Source organism: Solea solea, chromosome 15, assembly GCF_958295425.1.
Source record: "Solea solea chromosome 15, fSolSol10.1, whole genome shotgun sequence".
NCBI classification, from domain to species: Eukaryota; Metazoa; Chordata; class Actinopteri; order Pleuronectiformes; family Soleidae; genus Solea; species Solea solea.
The window spans coordinates 8,511,860-8,537,941 of NC_081148.1; the positions used below are offsets into that span (position 1 = coordinate 8,511,860).

Here is a 26,082-nt window from a genome sequence, read left to right on the forward strand (position 1 = left end):
AACAAATTAGCAGAAAACAGAAAAGATCAATGTTGGTTGCTTATTAAAGAAACACCTAAAGACTTATTATGGCTTCATAAAGACGTGCAGCTGTTCCATAACAATTTTGACCCTCTTCTGTCATGTGCAGCAGAATCAGGAACCAGAGGTCAAGGGTTATAAGTTGAGGGGTCATGCAAGTCATGACTGGATGAGGTCAATGTGAGGTTACTTCCGTTTGGGAATCCAGACTATTCCTGTCCATCACACAAGGGGACCTCTTCCACCTGGAGCCTCTGTCCAAGTCCCTGCTGTCAGAGTGATGTACAGCAGAAGGCAATTGATGCTGAGGGTGAAAGAGATTGGAGGGAGTCTGTTGGTGGAAAAATATACACACACACACACACACACACACACACACACACACACACACAGCTCATACTCCCCTTTCAACATCTTACACATTCCACAAAAGGTTTACAAGGTTATTTCCAACATGTATGCCTGCTGGCTCCTTAATATATAGATAGTTATCTATATATATGTTCTATTTTGGCCCATTTTAGCTGTTGCTTTTCCACTTATCTCTTAAAATGTAATTAAAAATACAACACAAAGTTAGCGTACTTTATCTTATCTTAAATTATCTGACCTCATCTAACCCTATTTTGTATGACACTGCAATGCCCAGACTAATTAAACTGACAGCATACAGATCATTGAATCTAAGATATTAGGCACAGGCAATAAATGTGACAGAAGTGAGTAAAGGACACTAAATAATGCAAAATCAGCTGGGGGAGTAATAATGGCTGCTGCAAAAGAAGAAGAATTCCAGTAACAATGTGTCTGTATTGTTTTGAAAGGAGTGTTTGAAGTGTTGAAGAGCGATGACAGGCTCTACTTTTAAAAAAATGCCCCCTTTCTCTATCTTATCTTTGGTTGTTGGGTCTGATACTCGTTTGTTATCACTGAGTAAATCGCGACATTGCTTTTCCGCTTTCCCAGGTAAGCATTCAGACCCCGCGGATGTGTCAGACTTCATATAGCGCTGCCACAATTACACGTCCCAGTCTACATGGAGGGCTGTCTTCATGAAAGCACTTATTCTAAGTTGTGACACTTTAAGTTATGTGAACAGCAATAAGCCGGCCTGCTTTATTGACTGTGAATCTCAGTCAGCACTGATTCAGTGTAGCTAGAAGCTAAACGTACACACTATGTGCTAATCTCCAGAGTATAACTTGATACAGGCTGAGCAGATTTCTCCACCCTACTCCAGGGATCTTTATCTGCGCAATGCGATTGAATTATTTCTCCTTGCTCAGCTGGAGGAATTGAGTTACACTGACCATAATGCACAGCAACAGACTTATTGTGTCACCGACCTGTGACGAGACATAGGTTCTGGACAGGACATATAAAGCTAGATGCTGCTTTTGCAACATGTGAGGACCTACACTCCTCGTCTAAAAATATCAGAGTGACGTAAAAAATAAACCTTATACGAAAGAATATAATCTTCAAGTTATTTAAAAAAAAGACATTTTCGCAATTGCTTCCAAACTTAAGAGGATTGTATGCAGCCTTATTGATTTTCTTGTAGCAGTGTCCGGGAGATGGCGCCGGGAAAATGAGGTCTGGCTTGGAGGTTTATGTCCTGCTACAGTTAGTAGGAAACGTGAGCCGAGGATTCAGCTGGCCTTTTATTGTAAATGTGCTCCCTCTAGAAGGACTTAAAGTGTCTGTTTTCCTGGCTATAGGAGGGGAATTAAATATGAAGGGTATCAGTAAATGGGCAGGAAGACTCCAAACGAGTGCTTAGGGACAGTTTCCCATTATTGTCATCTATTATCTTGGACAGATAGTGATGTTGGCCGCCGAGTCGTCGATTGCAAGCCACTGCACATTGGTGGCAGGCAGACAGGTTATGGGTTATGTGAAAACAAAGTAGCAGTTAACTGTGAAAGGGATAATTTGGGCCTACTTTGCGCTGCAATCAAATACAAAGCATTCATAATTAATGTAGGATGTGAGACAATACAACAGAACAGCACAACAGAGCCTTCGCTGCACGATTAAATAAGCAGCTGATGCTGAACTGCTGCGAGCATACTGTTCTCCAGTACTTTAAAAAATATTCTCAGTTATCGCATGCATGCACATCATTGTAAGTGGGATGATTTGGTATTTGAAGAAGTAACAAACTGAATTCATGAAATCAGGCTTATAAATCCCTGTCAGTAGCCACAAGATTAAGCTGTTGAAAGATTAATTGAGGCTTTGGCCACATATTGTTGTCAGACACCCACCACTCAAGCACCACGTGATGCTGTGCTACTGTATTACTCTTACTGGATGTTTAGCCTGTGACAGTTCTTAGCTTAGTTTTAGTCTTACCTCTGTGTAGCTGCTGTAAAACGCTGGTCTGTACACAGACAGTCACTCTGAATAATAGGCCTGCAAGCCATAAATGTCAGGCCTTTAAATCACACACAGGCCAGTGCTGTGTCCCAGAGAGAGAATGCTTCATCACCGCTTAAACTACAGCCTCCCATTTATTATGTGTATGTTTATAAATCACTAAGGAGACCTCGCATTCCTGAAGCCTGTAAAAACGATAGAGAGAAGAGAGGAAGGACAGGAACTGAAGTGAAGATGTGTGAAGAGTTGTGCGGAGCTGCAATCAACATCATGTCTGACTGTTTCATCCTCTTAACTATGATGAGTTTGGGGAAGTTCAAAAACTCATCTGTTCACAGATGTTGCATGCAGCATCCCTCACTTCCTCTACTGTCGTTGTTTATCTTTTATCTGAAACCTGCAGCCTTAACGCTGGAGTAGGCAACATAAATTGTGTGTTTCAAGGACTTCTGCACCTTCTCTCGGCTCGGTTTTCCCAAGCTTGTTGCCAAGATCACATGTTGCCATTGTGCGTTTCTGCAAACCACAGATCCGTGTGAGCTCACATTTCTGAACCATGTCTAAAGACATACATATCAACGAGATAGTATTTCAACTGCTTTTGACAGTGATGATAACCGTTTCCTGCTCACGAATGTGGTTAGGTTTAGACACAAAAGCACTTGGTGTTTTTCCTCAAAGCATCTCTCCCCATTAAAACACACCAAAATGTCTACACACCACAACAAATCTTTCACAGCAAAACCTCTAAGGTTTGGTTTGGAACTGTGGTCTACATGCCACCACCAACCCCTCCTCCTCCTCCTCCTCCTGGTGAGAATTGTGCCTTAAATACTCGTGAACTACGTCACTTTAGAAATGTTGATATGACGCAAATGAAACCATCTGCAAAAACACAACATTAAAACGTTTTCTTTCTGTACAGAATGTACACCAGTGGGTGACTCCCCTCGATGTAAAGTTTGAATGTAAATCTACGTGATGATGAGCCTACTTCGTACTTGATTTATAATGTCAGTAAACATTTTCCTCAAGAGTTAATCATCTCAATTGCTAGTTTCAGGTCCATTTAAAGAGAAATACATACATAAAGCATGCCACATACTGTATAAGAGAACAGCGCTGTGATTGACAGCTAGTATCTTCCAGTAGGTGTCTGGTTGCAGGTGACGTCTCAGAACTTCCAGTTGCAAAAACTATCATGGTGCCTGTTAATTTGCGAATCTTGTGGATTCAAAACGGGAGGTCGTTTTGCAAACAGAAGACTGCGTCCATTTTATATACTGTGTAGCATGTGACGCTTGCCTTTGCAGCAAGAAGGCTCGGTTTCTCAGAACAAGGGTCTTTATACGTGGAGTTTGTTTGTTCTCCGTGTGTTCTCTGGTTTCCTCCCACAGTCCAAAAACATGCAGATTTGGGGATTAAATGGGATCTAAATTGACCAAGAGTGTGAGAGGGTATTGTTGTTTGTCTCTATATGTTGACCCTGTGATGGACTGGTGACCTGTCCAGGGTTTACCCAGCCTTTCGCACTATGTCAGCTTGGTTTGGCACCAGTGCCCCCCACGACCCTCATGTGGAGGATAAAGCGGTAGAAGATGAGTGAGTGACCTCAAAACATAAGCTGTGTCCGTGCTCATCTGGTGGGAAGAGCTCAGAAAAGACTAGTGTTTGAGTGTAGTTTAGTGTATAAAAAATTAAATGCTAATCTTTAGAAAGTGTTTAGTGTCAGTAGATGAAAAGAAAAGGCTTGATTGTTCACACACAATGCACATAGTTTAATCTGTGATTCAACTTTAAATATACTGCTTTGTTTCATCATAATAAATGATGTACTGAGACGCTGAGGTGAACAGTGTTAAAAGGTTTGATTGTGTTCTGTCCCATCTGAAACAACCCAGTCAGACCATATATGAGTGTAAATTAGCCAGAAAGTCCTGCACAGGGTCTATATGGTCTAAGTGAAAGACATAACACATGTTTAACTGTAACCTATAACCACAGACATACACACTGTACAGTTCTTCAGCTGTGATAGCATACAGGTGTCTGCACAGCATCAAGCTCCAACACCTTTCTCCTCAGACTAACACTCTTTTGTTACGGACAGTTAATATTAACACTTGGCTGACAGTGAATTCCCCGGCGTCTGCCAAAAATGTCTGTCCACAGGCAAAAATAACTCTTCCACCGAGGATCAGTCAAAATAAGCCAATCAGGCCTTTCATCCTTTTACAGTCCCTGCTTTGAGATTTATGACTTAGAGCAGCAAGATGTACGGATATCCAATATAGGTATATACATGCTTTTTATGAAGGAGAGTGCTTTTACTCTCTCCATTCCCCCTCATAAAAGATGGCACATTCCTACACTTTACTCAACCATTGGTCCCTTTACAGTATGTTTGGCTTCAGGGTTTGGGTGAAGGCCGATCGTCTTTACTTTATTCTTCTCCAACCTGTTCTGACTTCTGCATGTAATAAAAAAAAGTATTTTCTCCATGGCAATTATTGGGGATTTGTGATGCTAACCAGCTTTTTGTTGCCCTGATTTCTTTTTTTTTTGGTTAAACCTCAACTACCTGGAAATCAAAGAAATGTTATTTCAATCTTGTTTGCGTTGTGTTAGTAGTTAGCAGTGTTAGTCATTGCGTTGTGGCAAAGTCTATGAGAATGACTGACTTACAATAATGAAAAAATTAGTAATGTCAATCCATCCAACTTCTACCACTTTATCCTCCACATGAGGGTTGCAGGGGGAGCTGTGCCAATCTCAGCTGACATAGGGCGATAGGCGGGGTCACACCCTGGACAAGTTGCCAGTCCATCACAGGGCCACATAGAGACAAACAACCATTCAACCATTCACTCTCATACCTACGGACAATTTAGAGTGTCCAATTTACCCAATCCCCCATATTGCATGATTTTGGACTGTGGAAGGAAGCTGGAGAACTTGGAGAAAACCCATGCACGGGGAGAGCATGCAAACTCCATGCAGAAAGGCAAGAGTGCTAACCACTACAGCAACCGTGTGGCCAAACTGAGTAATAAATCAATTAAATTTAATTATTTGTCTGACTCAGAGTAAAAATCTTGTGTTACTGTTAAACACGCGGCCAAATTGTTTCTCAAAAACACACACGACGGTATTTCTTTCACTCTCGCTGCACAGTGTTCCCTTGCATCAGACACACAATCGCTGGCCCACTTTCTCTTTTCCCAGGCTGCTCTGTTTTCCCTCAGGTGCTGTGGGGAGTTAAACAACAGTGACTGAGAAAACCACATCTCATCAGCTGCTTGGATCCAGTGATCTGCACTGGGACGCATTTCCCCTCTTTAGACTCCATATTCAGGGTTTGGCAAGTCTATTTTTATTTTCCTGCATTATTTGACCCTTGAACTCCAATCAACTGCGCACGTTTTAATCCATCCGTCAAGAGTTAATCTGAAGTAGGTTCTATAGATTATTATAAATTAATAAAACCACAATTCCGTATAACTCCAGTTAAATTTGGACACTTTGTCAGTGAAGTGAGCCTTCCTTTCTCATCACACTGGACATGAGGATATTGATGAAGGTAATGCATTGTGTAAGTGGAAGGGGAAACTTGTCATTAAATAGTCACATGTTGAGTTAAGCAGTGAGGAAATAAACGAGTTGCAGTATAAATTAAAGTTGATAAATGTCATGAAATAAAACCTACATAAAAGGTTCATCCCACGACCCTCGTGTGGAGGATAAAGCGGTGGAAGATGGGCGTATAAAAGGTTCCTGCTGCAGCTCTGTCAGGCTTTTGACCGTTGCTCTCGTGATACTGGGTGCTCGACCCATCTGCATACATGTCACGACAAAACCTTTGCTCTTCTTAATTGAGACGTATATGTATCGAGCAGGCACATCTACAAGTCACTCATTGAATATGAAAAATGAAGTATGGGAGGGAGAGGGGAGGGTGAGAGAGATCAATTATATAGATCTGCAGACTGAGCTTCCATCTTATATACGTGTGTGTGTGTGTGTGTGTGTTTGCATGTGTGTGTGTTGGCGCTGCAGCATTATTGGACTTCTGAATGAGTAATGACATCGTCCCAGACTGGGCAATTACCACCAGCGCTCGTTTATTAAAGAGGGGATGGAGGAAGGAGGATGGTGGCTCTGGTGCCAAGGGAATAGAGGATGAATAGGTGCAGGAAATGACAGACACAACAAATGCAGGAAATTATGTGTTTATTTCATATCACTCACTGCAAATGCATTTTTCCGAAATGTTTATTTTTTGCTCATGGCAGCAGAGCAATGTAGTGGTTGTGTGCTTCTGAAATAACGTGAAAGATGTGGTTGTTTTTTGTGCCGTCACTGTTGAGGTGCAACTAATTTCCCAACCGATATATCTGATCGATTTTGACTTTGGATCATTTTTGCTCATTAGGCAACGGCTATTCATCATTGTCTCGTTATAAGCACATCTGATTAGCACTGAAGCTAACAGATCAAGTACAACCAATTATCAGAGCTCAAAGCTGCAAACAGGGCCATATAACATCATCAATGGAGGCTTTGTTTAATTAGCCTCTGGCTGTATAGCCATGGTATCTTATCCATATCACTGATTCGCACACACACACACACACACACACACACACACAGAAAAGCCTTCTCCCTCTTATTGAATGTAGATTAGACTTGTCGTTCAAATTGTACACCAAATAGTGCACAACAGAACAAAATTTTGCTTCAGTAGCTCAGAATTATATGCTCATCTTATTTGATGAGGGTCATGGAAAGTGTTGTCTTGTCTCATTTGGCTCCACTGTGCATTTTGCGCTTTACAGAGTGAGCTTCTGTGGCAAAACGGCAATGATCTATGTTCCATTAGTGACAGATACACACAATCGAGTGAGAAATGAAAGACACTAACATTTGAGGGTTATAACCGAGAAATGTGACCAAAATGAAGTGGTCTGTTCCATGGTCTGTTACCTTGAAGAGATACAGATTTCTCTGTATTCAAAGAGTGTTGGAAATGTTTTCAACCCTCAACAAAAGTGCAGAAATGTTACATATTAACATATTAACATAGTTTTACTAACCTTTCCCAGTTCTGCAGTGTCCTCTCTAGGTTAAAGTGGAGGCAGAATCACATTGTCCTTTATTGTCATTGTGCAAATGCAGCATAATCACATGTATTAGTGGTACTTCATGTCTGAGTTCATAATGGCACATGACATTAAGTAATGCATCAACTAAGGTACTGGAATTATCATGACTCATGAGTTATTAATAACGTCCATGATAACTTGAGTCTGTAGTTAAAAGGACAAGATAAAAAAAGAACATATTCTGCATGTTTGCGGCCCCTCAAATAATGCTGCGCTCTTAATCTCATTAATAACTCATAAGTCATAATGATTCCAGTAGCTTCGTTAATGCATTAATTAAGGACATGTTCCATCATGAAGTGAATATGTGAATTACTGATAGTTAATCAGGTAATTCATGAATGAATGAATTCACCATTTTTGTTGTGCATGAATTCACGATAATTCTTGTGTTGTTACTGAAAAGCTTTACCAATTAAGCCATTACGTTGTTTCAGGAGCCTCTTAATTAAATACCTGATGAGAAAAACTGTGGCTGCCCTCATGTTTCTGCAGAGCAAAAAAAGAAAGATTTCCTTGCCTTTTCTTTTTGCCTTCCAGTTCCTCACCTCCTCTCTTTTCTCACCCTGTCTGTCGGCATGTCTGAAATGCTAAGAAAACATTGTGGCCATGTTGGCTATGCTGAGAATCAGTCAGCAGCTGCTTGGTGATCAATGGGAAAGAAAACAAATTGTAGCCAAAGGAATTTGGGTTTTGAACTTTCTCCACTCAGAAATGCTGCCAGGAAGGGAAACCAACGTTTGACAAATGACGAGGCTCCTGAAAGTTTTCAGACCGCCGTTGTATATTTAAATAGATGTAATTGACATTTTTGCCAATCACTATTCTCTCATTTACTCATAATGAAATGATTTTGCATTTTGAGTAAAAAGTGAAAATGAATTGTCTTATTTACAAAGGCATTTTGAAAGCCCTAAATAGTGTGTAAAAGTCCCTTTGACATAAATTACAACTATAAATCCTCTTGGATACAAGCTTTGCTCACCCTGATTTCATCCCATTATTCATGACCAATCATTTCAGACTCCATCAGATTGAATGGGAAACATTGTAAACTCAGCTGCCAACTTCAGGTTTTTCCACAGATTTTCTGAGGTGTAACTCTTTAGGACAATTAGAGTCTTGTTCTGGGGCCACACCAGTATTTCATTTCACTATGCTTTGGTTTCATTGTCATGTTGAAAGGAGAACGGAGAACTCCAGGTCACCCGGGTCTTCAGGTTCCTCTCTCTAATTCATCCTCTGACTCTCCCAGCAGCTGAGAAGCCTCCACAGAATCATAATACTGCAACTGCCATGTCTCACTCTCTGTGTGGTATTATAAAGGTAATGTGCAGTGCCTTGAATTATCCAGACACAATAGAATAGTTTCTCTTACTCTGGGTAACTTCATACTGTGAAGGACTGATTGATGGAGAGCTCCTGAAATGACTGACCTTCCAGCAGGTGCTCACATCCTTAAAGTGGATATATGAAGGTGTGTTAGTGAAGACCGACCAAGCCCCCTTTCCCCTGATTACTCACTTTATTTGGACTGCAAACTCTGAGAAGAGTCCTGCAACAGTTCCAGACTTTTTACATTTCATAATTGCTGAAGTCGCTGTGCTCCTCCACTCCTTTAAGACATGGTTTTATAGTCGTGCCTTCACACAATTTTTTTTACCATGTAAGTCTCGGGAGGGTTTCTTGGATTTAATGGCTTGGTTTCACTCCTGACATGCAGTGTGAATTGTAGACGACACAAGGTTTATCCACAGCTTGTGTCTGGATCTGATATACCAGTGTCAAATTTTTCTTACGTATTTTTCCAAAAATAAATTGATTGATTGATGATTTTTCTATTGATATGAAGACAAAAAATGGCCAGAATAACTCAATCAATCAATCTTTATTGAGATAGCAATTTTCACGATGTAACACAAAACTTAAGTTAAGTTAAAAGGATGTAGAAAATGGCATGATCTAAAAATCAGATACAATACAATAAATACAAAACATGATGGCTGATAGGTTATAGCAAATCCGAAAGACCAATAAGCGCTTTAAAAACTGTGGTGTGTTTATTCTACCAGATAGACTCATACAGTGTACGAGATAAATCAAAAACACAACAGTGCCTGATTTGCCCTTGTCCATTTGAGTCCCAGGCTACACCCCATCCCCCAATCCTCACATGAGTATCTGTACAGTGGTGCACCCGCTCTGTTATGTATACACACATTCATAGATTGGCAAGGCGTGCTTGACTCATGACTCAACCCCAGACGTTCGCCAATGCCACTGTGTTGGTCTAGTGGTGCCACAGCTCTCGGAGCATCCTCGCTCTGTTCCTGCCGTGTCACGAACCCACATAGAGGGTATATTGTTCTTCAGGCCTGGGAAAGACCAGAGTTCAAAGACATTAATAGCTGCAATGTGTAATTTCCCCCTCCCCACTCTCTTGTTCCACATTGTATTCATTCAGCTTTTAGGAAATTTGGGTTTTGGAAATGGGGATATTTCATCTGGGAAAGTACCATTGACAAAACATTACTGTACTGTGGAAAAGCAACTGTTTTATACCAAATTACAAAAGTGTTAAGGTTTGCATTCGTAAACTCCTTAAAACACTTTGAAAATCCAAGAAGTTGAATGTGAAATAATGTTTGCTGCCTATAATTTTCATGTTTCAGCTGAAATAATTTAGTCCCAAATGCACACTTTATACCGTAATAAAGCCAGACTCACACACAATCAAATCTAAGTTTATTAAACCCTTTTATTCTATTTTTGTTTCTTAAGCATGTGGGTGACAGCCATGCCTCCTTTGTGAACCACAGAGTTAACAGATGGCAGTTGTTCCTTTCCCAAACAGGCTCTCCATGTCTCTGCATGTGTCAGTGAACAGCTTCATACACTTGTGTTTCATGCGACTTATAGTAATGAAAAAGAGAGATGAAAGTATTCACAGCCTTAAGAGGAGCATGACCTACACTAACACGGGTCCCTTTCTAAATATATTCACCCTTTCTCATCTTAATTTAACACACAAGGTTTTTCTTCCGATCATAAAACAAATGCTTAACCTCCCTCCCCCCTTCCTCACTGTGATGGGTGAGTCTCCATGTGCCAGCGTCACATCTTGCGTGTCACCAAGGAGCCTGAGATGATTAGCCTGAGCTTGTCTCCCGTGCGCTAATTGCCAAACCCAGCATCACCTTCGCTATTGTCTAATTAGTCTTAACAAGATAACAGAACACCAATTAAAATGACCAAATCAGGGCTTTGAATAGAAAACACGTGCCACAATTTTTTTCCGTTGTGTTGTTAAAATGTGTTAAGCATAGCTTACTTTTTTTTTTTTTTTGAGCTGTCATTGATGAACATATTTAACTTTCACTGTGGTACAAAAGTGACCCAAAAAATATCAATATCTCACTTACTGCTCTGTTGTTAAATGTATGCATATTTGGCATCAATCAATCAATCAATTAATCAATCCCCGCAGCCTGTATGTGGTGTCATTTACTATAAATGTCCTCATAAGATAATATGAAAACAGCAGATATATAAACAGTAAAGCACAAAGAGACTAGGGATTATAGACATTAAAAACTATGGGTTGAGTAAAGAGAAAATTATATACGTTCAAAGATGCACCAAATAACACATTTTCTCAATTACATCCTTTATTAAATCAACTTTCAAATTTAAGTTAATACTGGCCTACTATTAACCATGGGTGTGTCTTACGTGACACACATGGTGTAAGATGTGTACTCAAATACACGTCTGCGTTTGTGCCTGTAAGCCCTGAACTCCTTCATATAAAGACCGCTGTTTCATTAGAGGTGTCACAAACATGAATTATAAATCACCATCCTCCTTCACCTCAGTCTTCAGGCCCTTATCACCCCTTTCTTCTTTTATTTTTATGTAAAACACATTGGGAAAGGTCAGTGGAGAGATGTCACCAGAGAAAATGTGAGAGCCTGAGAGAGTCAGATGTGTGTCTGCATATTCTGTGTATGTGTGTGTGGCCTTGATTATGAGTGTGTGTTTGCGCGTCTTCAGTGGGGTAAAGCTCTGTCTCCTGTGCATGCTGTGCTCATTGAGAAGTGGTGTCTTGTGCCTGAGGGGGAGCCGGCGAGAGGGCAGGCAGGCGGCCAGGCGCCAAAGAAAGAGGTCACATCCATATTCATCGCATTGGACATGCACATGTAAACCACATTTAATATGCCGTGACAGGGGAAAGTTGTGCTGGAGCGGAAGGAGATATAGAGAGCATGGGAAGACGGGATGGTGACAAAATATGTTAAGAATAGTTGTGAGAAATGTCCACATGTGCATCTTCAGTAACTTCACTGGTAACGACCTGAATGAAAATACAATGTCAATTTAACAGTACATTTGTTTTGAAGCACTTGAGATTACTGCATAAGAACTGGAAAAAGTCCAGAAACTGATGACTATACCATTACAGAGTAAGTGTCTGTAATATTTATGTCACTTTGTATCACTCTGTGTCTTTTTTATGTCTTAAAATAAGGATAATGAAAAATGTTTTGGTTGAGGGAGATCATTTGGGTCGATAACTAAATCAGAAAGTTAATTTTTTTGTCTGAAAAAGGCAGTAAAAGTGGAAACATTGTAGTACGCACATATTGCTCTTGCCACGAAGTTATTTTGTGCATTGGGTTGCAATAGTTTGTCATCTTTAAAAAAGTGGGTCCACATGTAAAAGCTTTGGGAAACCCTGCTGTATATGGCTTTTTTTACTCGGTACATAATGGATGTGGCTTAGTGGAGAGTATTTGTGCATTTATATTTTAAAGTTGATAAAGGACCACCTGTCTAGGCTTCTTTAAAGAATAAGTGCAGTGGATGGTTGGATGGAACAGCTGTATTCTTGTGTAACATTTTTGTTTCCATTTGTAACATGAATCAAAATATTTAACACTTATTAAAACCATCCATGTATCAGTGGTAATAATGCTGTGCTGAATGTTTACACAAAGGATGAGACAAACTGATTAATCGTGTTAACTTTTTCAGGTCAAAAAGTGTATTCTTTTCCAACTGTTCCTGGAATACGTTTTTTGAGGCATGCCCCTCTGACATAAATGCTCAACCCGTATCAAAAGATACAGGTTTTGTGCTCCAATTTTTTGACTGCAGCACAAAAGAATGAATGCTTGTTAGGGCACATTGAGGTCAGCGATGGCATATCATCTTCACATCATAACGGGGGCCCAGGTAGCTCGTTATGACAGTGTGGCATTGTGAGGCAGCGTTTGAAGCCAGCCAGTGGCAGCCTCTCACAGTATCCACCTGTCACAAACCCCTGCTTTGAAGTTGGCAATAATGAAAAAAAAAAAATGTATTGAAAGAAGAAAAACATAAAAAAGAAATGACCCAACAATAATCATGTCACAGCAGCACCTTAGGTTTTGAGAAGGTGTTATGGTCTTTGTGTGTTAGGTGAGTCTAGAAGGAAGCACGGCTGCAAATCTTTTAAGAGGGATGTCAGTTTAGATAGATTTGGAAGAATGGGAGCTTTTTGCAGGACACTTAACCTCTTGATAACTCACTGGATGGCACTTTTTGACAATGGCACCACTTACTGTCTCAATGTCATGAATCACTGTGTTCATTCCTTGCTCCTGTGGGCCTACATTGGACAGTCCCTTAGGTAAAAAAAAGGGGTTCAAATGGGAGTCAGACTCAAGGGATGGGACTTTCTAGTAACTCTACTCCTCACTTTTGAGACAACACCAGGTTCCCCTGGGCACCTCCACCCTTTATGGGCTAACCTCCAAAAAAAAAAAAAAAAAAAGCTTTGGTGACGACAGGAGCTTCCCTAAGCGGATGAATTATGCTATCAGCTTCCCGGCTCCTGTTGAAGAGTAAGAGCACTTGACTTACTTGTGAAGAGAACTTCTCCATCTGGAAACGTGTTTCGAGTCAAATCAAAGGTGACTTGACTTTGCGAGAACATTTGTTCTCTCTTGTGTATTTAAATTAGCAATGATCTACTGTCTTTGATGGAAGGCAACTTTACTCTGAGGATGTAGTGCTCCAAAACCAATGCCATTGTTTTTGGAGGATTCTGGGAGACAGGTTTATCCTGTCCTGCAGAGCAGTGTGCAGTGAATCTTACTGGGCTCTAACCTTTAGCTTGCCTCAAACAGTGGGGAATCCTCCTCAATCACTATAAGGAGGTCCGCTCAGCTTCACTCATATTTTAACCACCAGCCCCACACCATGGGGTGCTGTGTAACGGCCCGTCAGTGGCTGTAACGTAAGCACCAAAATTGCTTTTTGACGATGTACCTAGTGTTGTTTTAAGAGCCCCCGTCTGTCCTGCTCAGCCCCCACCCCTGCAAAATATGATTTAATCATTTTTCTCACTTACTTTTCTCAGCATGCGAGCAAAGAGAAAGGAAGAGAAGGAAACTTAGAGGGGCTGGAGGGAGGCAGAGAAGAGCATTCCAAAGTGGTGAAGAAGGGGAGACATTACGGCAGTTATTTCCGCAGTGAAGAGGAGAAAACCTCTTACAAGGCAGTTCTTAATAAGATCTGGTCGCTGAAGCTGAAGCCAGACTACTCCTCTTGAGAAGTCCTCTGGGTGAAAATCTGAGCAGGCTTTTAATCAAGAGGCAACAGACATTATACAAACAAGAGCCTGTGCTGATGTCATGCTGAAAAATCGGTTCCTTTAAAACTCTAAACTCTGCTTCATTAATTACATTCAGTCAGGTTTCTTTCTTTTTCAACTGTTCTTGGGTAAGCTGCGGCTCGTATTCCACGCAGAGTCTATCGTATGGAAATCTGACTGTATCCATTTGTGTTTTTCAAGAGTTGTATAAACTACCTGTGAAAAGCAAAGCAGATGTCTTTCCATCCTGCCCCCCTATATCTCTGGAAAGCAGAGACACCAAAAACCATGCTGATAAATGTACGTTTTTCTTCAGGTTAATGTGTAAGCACACAGTTGATTTACATCGTAGATATAGAACTGTGGCCTAGACATTACTATATGTTCATAGAGACAGGTTTGGGATTAAATCCAGGTAATAGTTTGCATTACCACCCGGCCGCTGAGGTCTGCTAGGGTCTGCGTGGCGTCAGTGTCATCATCCACCGATGTCTGCAATGGTACACATGGACATGTATGTCGACATCTGCTTCAGCCTAAAGTCATAACCATGCAGACCATAGGCACTGACTGAACATGCTCCAGGTTGGACAATATATTGGAATGGAATAGAATGTGAGATAAGGTTGGCGTACGTACAAACCCAGACTATTGCAGACCTAGTAAAGTATACTTTTAATGCAGCCAGCAATTTGGTCCAAGTATAAGAATACACGGAGAAAGACGTTCATCAAACTGACCTCTGAAATAAACTCTGAACCAGTCTTTTATGAAGTACCTTAAAGGGATACTTGAGTATAAGATGTACTGTACTTAAGTATCAAAAGTAATTTTCTGATATAAAATGTACTAAAGTAAAAGTATTAAAAAAGTGAGGAGCAAGGATTGAGCCATGGTGGCTCAGTGGTAGGGCGAGTCATCGTTCAACTGTATGATTGTGGGTTAAATTCCTGCCTCTGCTACTCTATATGTGTCCTTGAGCAAGACACTTAACCCCATGTTGAAGCGTGTGAATGGGTGAATGGCAAAACTATAGTGTGAAGCAGCTCATCAAGACTAGAAAAGCTAAAGATAAATAAAGACGATTACCATCTCTTCTTCTTTTGATTTTTTTTGGTAGTAGCAAAGATAGTTAGAGGAAATGTAGTGGAGTAAAAATAGAAGTTTAAAAAATAAATAAAGTAATGTACATTTGCTTAAAGATATGTGAATTTTGTACTTAAGTAAAGTAACAAAGTATTTGGGTCAACGTAGACATAGTTTTTTTTCCCTTTTTCTCCATCCAGGTGATGTGGTAATCTATTGTCTTTTTTGTATGTTTCTTTTTAGTTTAATACATTTATTAATTCAACAACTGCTCTGCAGCAACTTTAGTCCTCTCAGCAACTCCCAGGTTTTAGTTGCCTATAGTAACAATGGACACAACAGATGCACCTTGGTTGAAAGCATCTTTGGTTGATGCATGTGAACAGCCACCTTACACAACCCTTCAACTACCCTTTTTGGCTTTTGAGTTTTGAGTTTCTCTTTTGACTTGTTTTCTCATCAATTACAACACGTATGTGTTTGAAACCTCTAGAAAACCTATTGTATTACAAAGCTGAAACAGCAGTGATCCTCACAAGCACCTCTCAATCTCTCAGTTCATTTCTTGTGATCCTACTCCCTTCCTCAGGAGCAGATCATTCCCACACCCCGCCAGCATCGGTGGTTGACACCCACTTGAGAGCTCTGAAGCACTGTGTACATATGACCACAAGTGGTGTTACTGTTACTAGGGATCACCTTACCCACTGCCATCAGTTATAAGTCTGACGGAGTCTCAGTGTGGGATAATGGGGGTTGCTGTGGTACATACAGTACATTATCCGTAAAAGAGTCTGACCTGACTTCAGGATTACTGTTGCGTAGCTGAACCACTGTTTTTCCTGGAGTGCAAAATATAGAGTGCAAATATGCCTACATTTAGAAGCTGGGTGACTGAAACCAGGGCAGATATGCAACTGGGGCTGATTTGTGATGGAAACGGTATTTAAATAGATATCTGGAGGAGTTGGAGTGTAAATTGTGAGCTCCCAATCTGGTGGTTTAGTTCATTTCAGATTATTTACTGGGAGGGCAAATACAGTTAGGTTGTGTGAGGTGTTGGTTGTTATTGCTGCCCTGTTTTGTTGCTGTCTACAGGGACACGGTGGAGACCCACATGAGGACACAGCTAATTTGGCTGACACACCTCATCCGTCCTTAACCATAGGCCACCATGAAAATGCAGACACAAGGCACAACATTATCATTAATTAGGAGTCACGTTTCTGCCCACCTGACACATGTTGTTGTTTCTCTGTTGTTTGGTGATCAACTGGCTTCTGATTTATACAGTAAAGGAGGGCACACTTGGAGAACTACTGTATGAATGCATTAAGGTTGTGTGAGTGCATTAATGGAGGAAAACGATAAACCAAATACCATGTGGGACTGAGCAGGTCAGGTTTAAAGGCAACCCAACGACCCAGGAGAAACTCTCACTGTATAGTAGGAAAAAACTTTACATACAGGGATTTATAGGGGTGACGTTGAATGACTGGATTTAAAACAAACCAATGAAATAGAAAAGGCATAATGCTGCACAGTTGTCTGGTTTAAGTTTCTGTGTCTGTCATTGATGCTTTCCTCAAGCTCTGCTTTCTGTAACAATGATAAATGAATAACATCTTAAGGTCAGCACATAATAAACTGTACGTTTCCCTGACATTATCAAGATGAGATTATATTTCCCATTGATCTTCGACAATAGGTCACACACTGATCATACAGTTGTTCAGGGATGAAGACCTGATCTTGCGATCTTTTTTTCCCCGGAACTTTATGTAGAGGAAGCCCCTGCTACGTTCACTGTTTCCTCATGTGAGAGACATGAGTATCCTTAGCATGAGTCAAACTTTGGTGCCAGCGTCCTTCCATCGTGCCCTTGCTCCTTCACACAACACAGCTCCTTCTTTCAACCCTCCGGTGCCTACCCGACCCGTAATTATAATGACGAACATCATTTATGCAAATGTAATTAGGCCAAGAAACACGATAGTGGAGTGCAGGGTGCCAATGGAAATTTATCACTGAACACTCAGGCTCTAAACATTCAATTAAAATATTGAATTTCACCGAATTTAATCTAAACGTAATAAATTAAGCAGTGGAAGGCAGGTTTGCAGTGGGGCAGGCTGACAGTTTGGCTGTCAGTATCACACTTAGAGGCCGTCATTGATTCCACTACAAATCCTCAAGATGCAGACTCGCAGACAGAAAATGAGTCGAGAAGGTGATGTCTGCGCCTCATCTCTGTATGTGGGTCAGTGTTTTGTCTGCGTGCGCGAGTGACGGTTGCTACTGTAACACACCAAAAAGAATTCGGTTGATGTGCAATTTGATATGCAGTGCTGCTCTCAAATGATCTAACTGCAGTTTAAGAGGCTGCCGTTGAGCTTTGTCCAGGCCACTAAGATCAGCTTTTATTAGAAACACCATTGGGGAAGTCAGGGTACGTAAAGTGGGACAAACAGGTGTAGAAAGGACAAGTCACGTCATGCGGGAGGCAGAATTTGAATATTAGTCATAATGACTCATAATAACTCAACTCACCACAAGCTACAAGGTGATATGTTCCTATAGAAGCCAAAATCCTGTATGATTTTGACTGAGCGTTTACTTGTCAATCCTCATGTGTAGAGTACGCTTCTACCATGGAAATGTTTGACACGATTGCAAACAACATGTCAGCCGAGATCGGATCATTTAACATTACATTGCATCAACCACAAAGCAGACACGGTGTCAGTGTCTAACCTGTTGTAAACACCGGTCCATAAGTACAAGACACATAACTGGAAGTGGTAGAAATGGTTTGCGTTCAGTCTTTCACAATAGTTAACGAGATGTATAGTTCTAGAATAATTATGTACACATGCTTGCACTTTTTTGTTTTCAATCAAAAAAACATTTTATGGCCATGATTGATCTTGTAACAACTTGGCCTGGCATTAAGAAAATTAACCAGAGCCAGTCACTGATTAGCTGTGTTGTACAGGAAAAAAATAAACAAATAGTATGTGATAAATCACTGGCACAGAGGCCAAAATAAGCACTTTTCATACAAATAAGTGAATGGGGTGACTCTGAATATTTGACTTTGTGGTGTTAAGTCGAACTGTGCAAAGAATTCTAAAATTCTAAGTCTCTCTGCTCTGTTGCTCCTCATGAAATACTGTATTCACAACAGATGTTGGGTAAATTAAGTCAACTGAAAGGACTTGACAGTGGTGATACTTTGTGAGATTTGTGGGCTGTTTATAATTCCCAAACAGCATGTGTTTGTTTTCATCAGCCTGGATTTCTTTTTTTCCTTTTTTTTTTTTTTTTTTGTTCGGAGGGGGTTGTGGGGTGGTGACGGTAAGAACATGTAATGTGTTGCTTGCGGATGCGTTTCCAAGGTGTTCACTTTGATGGCGATGAGAGGTTGGGAAACTGTTGGCTCACACCGCCGTGCGTGAGTTCATCTCCACATGTTGACACACTCCAACTAATTTATACTAGAAAGAGGTGAGAAATGTTTGGAGAGAAAAAAAACAAATGTGCTGGTCAAACAGGTTCGTACCTGCACAACAACAACCAAACAACGTTGTGTGTAATTTACATTCAATGGTGTACAATGTCAAGTGAGGTGAACAGTGTCCCTGCTTCATGTAGCGTGAGTGCTTTTGGAGAACCGTGTTAATAGAAAGAATTGTTATGCTCCTGGGAGCTCTGCACGTCCTACTTGTTGTGAAACAACATCAAAGTTTGCCTCTTGTAATCTGCGTCCCTGGATTTGCATTTACATGTGGAGAACATAGCTGCCTGCTTGCCTCATTTTATGGTAATAAGCTGCCATTGTCCCAGTTCTCTTAATATCACATTAGAATTTCATCTCAAGAGGCCAAGTCAGTGAGTGTGAGAACTTTGTATGTTTAATGAATAAAACTGGGAATGAGAGTGTCTTAATAGTTGCATTAAGGCTCTTTTTTTTGTTCCTCATGCCTCTGTACACATCGTGCATAATATTTAACATGGCCTGATTTCTTCTCCATTTCCATGACGACCCTCTGGATCTGTGTGGTATTTTGTCTCATTTTGTGCTGCATTGAAAAGCAGAGGGTTATTCTTAAAAAGGGTCTGTCTATGATTCATTGGCACGGAGAACTGTTAGTGATGCAATGTACAGATGCCCTTCAAAGATCCTTTGAATGCCTTGAAGACTGTTTTCACAACTTTAAGAAATTCTAACAGTGATAATAAATTGCAGATGTTGATTACAACTTAAACATAAAGGTTTTTATACTTGGAAAATAAAAATATAAGTAACTGTTTTTTCACCCAGTAAATATAAAATAATTTTGGAAGAGTAATAGGGCCACATTCTGACTTTATTTCTGACTTAGAATTCTGACTTTTTTTTTCAGAATTCTCACTTTTTTCAATTCTCAGAATTAATGGTGTTTTTTTTTTACATGTGACTAATATCATAACTCATGATAATTATAAAGGTAATGTTATCCAGGCCAGTTTTGGTCCTGTAGTCTAAATAGATTACGTGGCCGAATGTACAGCTACTTACTTCTGTCACACTGTTTCTATTAAATGATGGAACAATAAAACAGGGTTTAATCTGCAGTAGCTCAGATATGGAAACATGATATTCAGGTGGATGTGCTGTCTACACACTGTTAAAGCCACAACCAAAAACGGTTCAGTTGCTACCAAGTTTGAAAGAGAAGCTGAAGTGAGTGAGAGTGTTTCCTGCTTCCGATGCATTGTTATCTCATGCGTTGTTTTCCGTGCATCTGTGACATCAAACATGGGAAACACAGACGATCAAACTCCTCCACTGGCACTTAGAAAGGAGCCAATTGTCAATTTTAGAACATGGCTGCAGAGATTTGCTCTCATTTATTTACCACATATCAATGGAATCGGCCGGTGATGTCAGCTGATGAGGTCTATTTCACAGTGGGAGTTACGTTTCACTTCCTGGATGTAACTTTGTGTACCATCGCATGACCACTCAAAACTAGTGACACAAAAGTGGAACTAGACTTCAAATGTTGATGCAGAATGTGGACATTGCAGAGTTCTGTAACACTGTTAATGTTAGCAAACACTAACAAATCCTGGTGACGTGTTGGTGCAGCACTGTAGCTGGATATCTCCTGTGTGTACTATACAGTTCTTTTAAGTTTAATCCATTATTAACTTTAATCTGGGACTTGCTGTGCCTTCGATCCATTCAATCGACACCAAACACCAACGCTGGTCACCAGCTGATAACCCGTCATGATTTATTTATCTCCAATCCACTGCTTTGCATTCAAATTCATGAAACTATAGACCGGAATAGACATAACTCATTCCTGTATCTAGGCCAGTGTTTAGTCTGGGACATCCAGGTTCATTTAGTTCTCTGTATGTGATAGTGTCACAATCCATTATTCACCAATGATCAAGTTTTATAGCAGGCTTGTTGTGCAGTTTTACACAGACAGCTAGAAGACAAAGAGACGTGTTTAGAATACTTTTTCTCTGATGGATAGCTGTTTGTTTTATTTTTAGGGTTATTAGTGCTTGCAGTTTTTAGATTAACAAGTCACCTTACGTCTCTACGTTTTTGTATGTATTTTTTCTTATCTATTTTATTAAAATAAAACACCTTTATGTCTCTACATTTTATATATTTGTATCTACTTAAATATATTTATACTGTTAAAAAAAGTTTAACCTCTATCAACTATTCTTCCCTCAATCATCAGATAAACACCATTTCAAATAGATTTAAATTTTTTTGTACTTAGTTTATATATATTGTATACCTTTCTTACTATGTGCATACATATTCTTTCTTTTCTTTTATTTCTTCAGTGTTTCAGTATTTATTTGGCTTTTTTCACATGTTCTAATAGGGTTATCACTTTTTCCAGAAATCTAATTTTGTGCAAAAATTACATGATCCTTTGAAGATATTGAGATAATACTTGCCCCCTGCCTGCACACAAACAACATTATTCATTATTACACTTACTACGTGAAGTTGATCACTTGCTGTGCTGCCCATCAGGGCTAAGATGGAAATCAAATGTAAGGTTGAGGGTTAGATTGCTGGCTCCACGAGTGCACATGCTGATGCGTCTATGGGCAAGACACTTAACCTCAAGTTGCTCCTGATGGCTGTGCTGGCACATGGATATACTCTATGAATGTTTGAATGCATAGGTGTGAATGGGTGAATGGCAACACTGTAGTGTGAAGCAGCTTGAGTGGCCATGAAGACTAGAGAAGTGCTTTATAAATACAGACACATTATCTGTGAGGCCTCTTCTGCAGTTTCACTCAGGTGGAGCGAACAGCGAAGCTAACATATCTCATATCTCACTTACAGAATTGACAATTCTTCCACGCACTGCTTTTCAGATGCCTTGGAGTTTAGTTTCACAGCAAAACTGGAGAAGTGGAGAAGTTGACTCCTGTCCTAAGAACAATATTACTGTTTTTCTGATGGATTCAAAGTGTATGGGAGGCGGAGCTGCACCGTCCTCTGCCAGTCCACACAGTGAGAACTTCAGTCGGTGTGATGAGTTTCTATGCTGTATATTTTGAACAAATGGGTTTTTAAAGTTCACGTTCGAATTTTTCCCCCCAAAGTTCACATATATCTGAGGTTCAGATAAAATGTGACAGCCCAGTTTGAACTCATTCACTGTAAAACAATGAAAATGAATAAAAGAAGCTGATGTGTTACTAAGGACATCAATTAGATAGATAAGTTTGCTGGATATTGCCCATAGCAACACTGTTTAATCAGACTGTCAACCTAATGTGTATTATCATATCCTCCTTGAGAAATGTAAAAATATTTTAATTGCCCAATCTTACAGTGTCTTATACCCTCGCAGCTGTTTTCCAGGATCAGACTTTATGACTCACTATATAAATATTTTATCTGCACCGTAAATATAGCTCCAGTCTATGATGTTAGCTTTGGTCAAGTGCTTATTTTGGATCAGGCAAGAGCTGCAGACGCTGAATTGTTTTTGGCTCATCTATCTTTTTCACATTTCACCTCTCTCGCCTTCTATTTTTCCTCAACTGTGTGAGACCTCGGAATTGTTCTATTTTTGTTGGCAGCCGAGAAAGGAAACACTAATAGCAACGAGCAACAATGTAAAACAGATATTTAAGGAAAAAATGGTGTCACGACCTGTTTTCGATAAGAGGTGTTGCGCTGTCATTAAATATTTAATCCAGGGCAACCTCTTACTAGGAGTTAACCAGTTGATCGTTTTAGTCAGTTATAGGGTGCATTCACACCAGCCCACGCTGAACCAAACTCTGATGCACACAAAAGAAGCAAACTTTAGTTTACCTATGTTTTTACACTGGTTCCCTTCGAGTGAACCTAATGCAGGAAGCGGACTACAACGCAGGGCTTTGTGTTGTAAACACAACCAAAACATACGCGCATGCAGAACGATAGCCAATGGCTGAGCCCATTGTTGCAGCGTATATGTGTCGCATGTTCACATGAAACGATAGGATTTGATGCAGCTCCATGTTTTGTTCTTATGTGGAGGAATCGGACGTTGTCCTGTTTGTCTCGTCTTCTCCTTCAGTAATTCTTGATGCAGCGCCGCCTCAGGCATGGAGGGGAATACATTATTCAAAAGGTTCGGTTCATTTCACTAAAGTGCAGTGTGAAAGCTGAATGTTGCAACCCTCAATTGTAGTCTGGAGGACTATTGGGTGTGAAAACAACCATCATCGGTACAATCAGTATGAGCGGCCACTAAAAATGTTTGCATACGATGCGATTTTCTCCCGATTATCAATTTATGTTCCTAAAAACGAGCCAAGCAAACTTTGAACTGTGACCTATTTCCAAATTTCACCAGTTCAATCCAATTTTAAAGTTTTTGAGAAATTGATTTAGTTTTCATATAGTGCTGCTGAAAAAAAGGATGTAAGACACCTATACGTTTCAACATAGTTGAAAAAAAGCAGCCTAAATGCTCTGTGTTCTAAGGGTTAAAGGACAACAATGTCTATATCTCTGCAAACACACATAGTTTGAAGCTTGTTCATGCTTCACCAGCCTTTAAAAATCCACTATTAGTCGACCTCTACTTCCAAATGTCTACTAACATCTCATAGTCTTCAAACTTAGTCTTATGTGTAATACTACACATTCTAAAGACTGTCCAAAGGTTTTATTTACCTGACGAGCCTTACTGTATATCGGCTCCCTGATTTCCTCTGTTGTTGCACAGCTTACCTTGAAACATGAGCCGTGCTCTTATCTGATGCTGCCCACGGTGCTCGCCAGCCGGCCGCTGACAGAGGTGCTGGAGGTGGCAGACGGGGTTTGTCTGTGCTTGTGCAGAAATGTAGCTGTAAGCATTTCTGAAGGTGCCTCTGCACAATAGTCATTCATATACGTGTGTCTTTGTGTGTTTGTTTATGCGAGTGTTAACATGCGTGACAGGTGCTGACTCCTATGTCGGAGGTGAGGTCCCACCCACCCTCCTCAGTCTAGGTGTCTGCAGAGGTTTGTATCAGCTCAGCAAGTGACAGGGTGAACACCTTTTACCCCTACACACACACACACACACACCCTGCCCCCAGATATCATTAGCCTTTACACTAACAGCAGGCCCCAAGACAACTTGGGAAAACGGGGAGGGTCATGAGCATGTGTTTTTAGCGATGAATACAAATGAAAATGTTGCGCATTTCTTGCTGAATGTCAGTAATGTCGCTGAAGTTGAAATGCCAGATGACGCTTATTGGCGAGGATGTTTACAGAGCGACTCACTCTGGTGATGTGTATCAGCTGCTTAGAAATGGAAGTGTCGGTACTTTAATTAATAAGCATTCATCACTTTTAAGGATGGAGTCACACATAAAGTGTATTAATGTGTCGGAGCGCCTGTGTTGCAGAAAAGTTTTATTTCTGTAGTTTTCAGAGGAGCAAAATTCTTCAAATAAGTGAAATTACATTTTAAGCAGTTTTTTTCTTGGATTTCTGACATATTTGCTAAGTACAAAACTTCTGGGTTGTTATCGGCTTCATCTCAGCATCAGTGGGAACACAAGACCCAGGTGAACGAAGGTTGATTTCTTCGTGTTCTACAAATTCCTGCATCGTTTCCAGCGCAACCTTATGATGCACATTCATATTTTGTCCATTAGCACAGCTGTTAGCCATGATTGGCTTTAGTGAACCTTATTTTTTGCCATTTGGAAAATAACTCAGTAAATTTCCTTTGATCCACTGCATGAAGTGAATCTTTGATTGCAAGAGGGTCCAAAGTGAAATATACAGCAATTTTACATTTTTGGCGCTGCATTAAACAAAAAAAACACCACAGGGCAGATTAACCACTGGCAATGGGAATGGTCTTAATCACCTTTTTTAGCTTACAAAAACATTGTGACCTCCCATGTGACCCTGTCTTTAAACCAGTTTAGGAAACATCCTCTTGAAGATGGCTAAATGCATCCATAAAACCTTATTTGTCCCTCACAATTCAGTTCAATAAACAACTGTATATTATTACATATTTTGGTGCCACTAAATGGCTCAAATCACATCACATTTGTCTCTCCTGTTCGAGCTTGATGTGGAATTAAAAAACGACAACACTGGAACATGTGTTTCACTCGTATTTGAGTTTGTTTTGAATCAAACTTTAATTAAAAAAGGTGCTACAATTATACCTGTTTTATTTTTTGCTACTCATCTGCTCTGATGTGCTTTCACACACATCCCAGCTGCTACCTTCTCACTTTTCTTAACGTAAACTCAGCGGTAGCTTCACTTAGCAGTGATATGTTTGAAACCCAAACACATCACTGAATCTAAAGTGCAGCACAGTGATCGTGCAACACGTCGGATGTGACATATGATTTACACTAAAAAGTTGTCATTTACATTTTCATAAACAGTCGGAGAGAGAGAGAGAGAGATAGATTGGTCTCGAAGCCCATGCACATGGCTGCTGCTGGCCTTATATGGGCATCAGGTGCTGGCATTGCAAACTGTCATTTCAAGTATCCATATCCTGATTTAGGTCTCTGTCAGTTTAAGCTTTTATATACACACACAGCTCTGATAGTCACTGACTGAGGAGCTGTGCTGCCATGAATAGCTGCACATAATATACAGGGGTTTAATGCAATGGAATGAATAATGATCCCTGGCATGGAGTTTCGTTGACATCTGATTTTTGCAATAATGCTGTGAGGAGCTGAGTTTTAAAACATGGCGCCTACGTCACCTGCTTAGTATAGACACATAAATATACTGTAAGTTTATTAAATAATTTATTCGAACACCTGTCATACAAATGAGAACACATCAATATTTTAGAAATCTTTCAAAAACTTGTTTAAAACTAACAACTGTATTGTTATTTATTTGACAAATAACAAACTGAATTCAACTTTTTATAGCCAAATTTAAGCCGGCTCACTGGGCTTCTTCTCTGAGAAGTCAGAAATGAATCAAACACAACTTTCAACCACTAAAACTAATTCATTCTTTTCAGTAATGCAAGTAAATAACTATAATGTGACATCTTAATCAATAAATGATATATTATATTAATATATAATATTATATTTTAGTATTTAAACATACATTTCAGCTTCTATATACTAGTGTATGAACCTTTACAGAGACATACAAATCTATTTTGATAATTGCCAATTCTAGGGCAGTCTAATATAACAAATATTATTTGTTAAGCACGGTATGTTCTCAGAAGCTGCAGGAACCTCAGACAAGGCACCAACATTCAA

General features: G+C 40.0%; 1 long non-coding RNA gene across 1 annotated transcript in view; it reads left to right on the forward strand.

The window, feature by feature from the left end:
* The window catches only part of LOC131474512 (uncharacterized), a 93,393-nt gene that overhangs the window by 53,332 nt on the left and 13,979 nt on the right, over window positions 1–26,082 (forward strand). The gene's annotated exons all lie outside the window — the stretch shown is intronic.